The 4515-nt window shown below is 35.8% G+C and overlaps 1 pseudogene across 1 annotated transcript; it reads right to left on the bottom strand.

The window, feature by feature from the left end:
* Positions 1–562: 562 nt before the first annotated feature.
* On the bottom strand, positions 563–1154 carry LOC308522747 (large ribosomal subunit protein uL6-like; annotated as a pseudogene). The gene has a single exon. The product of its transcript is annotated as a large ribosomal subunit protein uL6-like (transcript).
* Positions 1155–4515: the final 3361 nt, after the last annotated feature.

The raw sequence follows: 4515 nt of genomic DNA, 5'->3' as shown, positions 1-4515 counted from the left end.
AGCTGACTACAACCGTATAGAGAAACCCAGGCAACCCCAGCAGAACTGCCCAGGTGAGCCTATCCCTATTGTCAAACTACAAATCTTGAACGGATAAATGACCATTGTTTTACCTGTTGGTTAGAAGCATGGCTTATTACACAGCAAAGGCTAACTACCGATACAAATGAAAACTGTGACAAAGAGAAATTTGTCTATATATCAAAAATAAAAATTCACATTCACTTTGATCCAGCAATACTGTTCATTGAAAATTATTTTACAGACACACCCAATACCCACACATGTACAAGGATATTATTACCATAATTTTATAATAGTAAAATATTGAAAATAACCTATAAATTCATTAATAAGGAATAATTAAACATAGTGTAGCTTGTTTATACAGTGGTATTTTTGTATAAAGACTGGGGTAATTTTTGATGCATGGATACGGAACAATATCTAAAATATATTCTCACTTTTAATACATGGCCTTTATTGCATCTTTAAAATATCTCAAGTAAGTCTGAGGAAACATTTGGCATCTTGCTGTTTCTATAGCTGGACAACTTAGATTTTATTCATCAGCCTGCTGAACTGTTCCTTTTTCAGAGACATAGATAAGTCCAAAAATTCTCTGATTCTCCTTTTTTAAAAAATTGTTATGGCTTGCTGAATTGAAGCAGCTAAATTTGACACAATTTCAATGTTATTTACTTCAAGAATCAACTCATCTTTCTGGGCTTGAGATACTGAACAAGCAATACCTGACCTCATTCGAACCCTGAGGATATATTTTTCGTCCAAGAAATTTCTGATTTCAAAAAGAGAACCATTCTCCTGAGTAATGATGGTGAAGGGAAGGTGAGCGCACACAGATATCTTGTAATAGAAGCCCAGGGTAAAACCCTTGATCATGTTCTGCACTTGACTGCAGACAGTGCGAATGGTGGCCAGTTCCTTTCTGTTTCCGCACTCTTTGTCACCTGGAGTCTCTTCTTTGTCTTTCCAAGGAGACTGAGTCCTACATGGATGTGATTGAAGACCCCCTGCAGGGTGCCTCTGGTGCCCTTCACAATAACCGTGCATCCCCTGAGAGTGATATCGACATTTTCTGGGATGCCAACAGTTTGATTGCCAAGAATGCTCTTCATCCTTGCAGAAGATGCAGCAAAAATAACATATATTCTTAAATGAAAAAAAAAGCAAGGAGTAAAACAGTATGCTTGAGCTGGTGTTTAAAAAGTGTGTTGTGGTATATTTGTGTACCTCTGAATATTTTCATAAGAATAGCTGATCTGGAGAATTAAAACGACTATCCTGGGGGACAGTTTTTGGAGGATGACATACTTTTTCATCATGTGCTCTGCTTACATTTTGTATTTTGCATCATGTGCATAAATTACTGACCCTAAAAGTAAAGCAATCATTTTTTTTTAAATCATGATATCTTTCCATTGTTCTTCGGATATAATAAAAAATTTTATTGTTGCCTGTCCTGAACTTCCTCAAGGCTAGTTTGGTGAGGCTGTCGATCGCTTGAATCTCCTTATTTGCTGAAAACCTTTAGCTAGCCTGGAATAATTATCCAACTCTTATTCCCACGGCAGCCCTTTCTATCAAGAAGGCCAGACAACCCAGGTTATGGAAAGCAGTTTTTGTTTATTGGTTGATTGGTGAGAAAACTCAGTTTTCTCTCTATCCTAAGACCAAAAAGGGTGGGGGTGGGGGTGGAGGAAAGAATGTCTGTATATGCTGACCATGTGTTTTATTGTCATCAACTAAGAGTTGCCTCAGTGGATAACTGAACCTGTCACCTAATTACTGTCAAAAAGTGTGGCTTAATAACACCTACTCAAAAGCTTTAATAATCATTTGGCAGACTTCCAAAGCTTAATTGGCTTATAGTTAACAACTTTATAGCATAGGTCAATTCATTTAGTTACCTAGGGGTATATTTTTGTAACCAGTTTATCTTGGAGGTGTACCAGGAGCTGTCTTTGATTAATATTAGGCATTCTGCTGTTGCCTTATTGATATGTTTATGACTATCATGAACAATTGGGAACATCTGCTTTGACTCTTTTTCAGACTCCAATTATTATAACCATGTTATAGAGTTCTCTGACATACAATTTTGGAAACTTGAGTGCCTCTTCGCTCATTTGTTGGAATGGGCCCGACACTAAATTGCTTTGGCATCATATGGCTTGTCAGATATTCTTCCTAAACTCAGTTAGCCATTAGAAGTGAGGAACAGCCCTGACCTTTACTGAATTTCTGGCTTACAAGTTTTGCCAGAGAAAATATTTTCAAGTCATTTGATGTCCAATTCTTTACAATTGTTGGATGATAAATAAAACTCAAAGATGATTTCAATTACATATTTTTCTAGATATGCCAAATCATATAACCTGTTTCCCATTGTCCTTAGGATAAAATCTGCATGTTTTTCCGTAAATTAGCATGCCTCCTTCTCTCATTCACTGTGGTTCACCCAGACCACATTTCTCGTTATCTCTCCAACTCACCAAGACTGGTTTTCCCCTCTGGAACTTTGCAACTGTCATTGTCTATGCTGTAATAGCTTTCCTCCTGAATGTGTCATGACTGGGTTCTTCTCATCATTTAAGTGTGCCTCAATTATCGTCTTTCAAAGAGGCCTTTTTCAATCTCTTAGTTACTCTCCATAAATTAAACATGTTGTATCATTTTCATAATATTTATCACTATTAAAATTAGTTTAGTGATTTGTCCGTTGGTCACCTATATTCCAAGTGGTATGTCATCTGTGAAACCTTATCCATCTCATTTACCTGTCTATCTCAGTGTCTAGAACAGTGGAGTAAGTGCTCCATAAATATTTTAAATATTTCTTAAATAAATAAATAAAGCTAGATTATCAGCGTAGTGACCTACATTGAGGGACAGCAGCCATAAAAACTAGCTTTTATATTATAATAAAATTTGGAGGATTTAATTCATTATATCCCTCAGTATTCCTCTGAAGGATTTATAGGGGATATTTATCTTGCATACTTACATACAAGATCAATTAATAACTTGTGTGCTTTGACTTGGGATCATATATCACTTGTATCCTATCTTACTTCTATCCCTGGCTGACAAACACAGAACCAAATCTGAGATCCTCCTCCAAAAATGAAAAAGAAATTTAGGGTGCACATCTGGAGTCCTGAATGCAGTCTTAGAATTATTGCGTAGTATCATTTTTACCCATCTCTTTATTTTATCTTAACACATTGCACTGTATGTATTTCTGTAAGTTTTCTCAAATCCTTTTTAGAATGAGACAAGTCAGATAAAAAAGAACAAATATATAAAATATGTATGTCCATTTGATGTCTGTAGACAGCCTACCTCAGGCTCCTCTCCCCTGCAAATCCTTTAACTAAAGTAGCTCTTAAAGTCCACTGGTTACAATTCAGCATTCGATCAAATGCTGTCTTATAGTATGCTCTAGTTGTTTCATAGTATAGATATCGTAAGTCCCTATATATGTATATATGTTCTCCAAAGTACCTGGCACATATGGGTATTCCATAGACCTTTATTAAATTAATGAATGAACAAACTGCTCGATGAAGGGGTAATATTGTTTTTAAAACTTCTAAAAAACAAACCAGTTCCTAATATTCTGGAATCATACCTATAAAAGCAATGGGACTTTAGGAAATTTGTTGTCTAATAGGTTTACTACAAGAACAAAGAAAGTATTGATGATGTTCAACTCCATAAATATTAAGAGACAGTCTATGCCACGCTTTCAGGATACAGAATTTTACTAGACAACAATTCATCAACTTTGCAATGCTTTTGTATTGATTCTAAAGTGCTTTTTGGATGAACTTTGAAAGCTATTTGCTGAGTGTGAGATTTTGTAGGCTTGAGGTTGTCAATAAATGTGTTTTGCTGTAATTAATAACTATATGTTCTTGCACCTGTGGGGAAGATGAAGCATCTTTCTAATTTCGTGTTCAGCAATAAACATGAGCAACTGTCTGCATGATTCCTTTTTTGATTCCAGCTGCCAACAGCTTGGAAGGCTTTGAGTCCAGCTAACTCTACATTCCCTCATTAGCTGGTGTCCCCATTTATTTTTCTGCCTAAATGGGTAGAGAAGTCATTTTGTTTAGCTCACTCGGATCTGTTGAGAAAGATACCAGTGTATCAACACCTGTCACTTTTCAGTAAATCCTAAGAGGAGCTGGAGCTTTACAGCAGATTTGCCTTGGCAGGAAACAAAATGCTTGAGGATGGCAATAAATGACTCGGTTCCATGAAGCTGCTATCTCCTCCCTTAAAGTGGGGAATGAGCATCAGTCTATTATGGATGTAATTAATCCAAATCACTTACAAGACAATAAAACTTAATTATGGATTCTTAAAAGTGAAGAACTCACCAATTATGCTTAATAGGCTTTTTCTTGATTGTAGCTAGTGAGTTAAATTTGTTGAGGCTATTTTTCCAACAGAAGATTTTTTAAAATATAATTTTATTTTTAGTTA

Source organism: Myotis nattereri (assembly GCF_964212035.1).
Source record: "Myotis nattereri genome assembly, chromosome: 7".
Classification (NCBI taxonomy): Eukaryota; Metazoa; Chordata; class Mammalia; order Chiroptera; family Vespertilionidae; genus Myotis; species Myotis nattereri.
The sequence above is the reverse complement of the archived record's forward strand: the minus strand, read 5'-3'. Positions and strand labels throughout refer to the sequence as shown.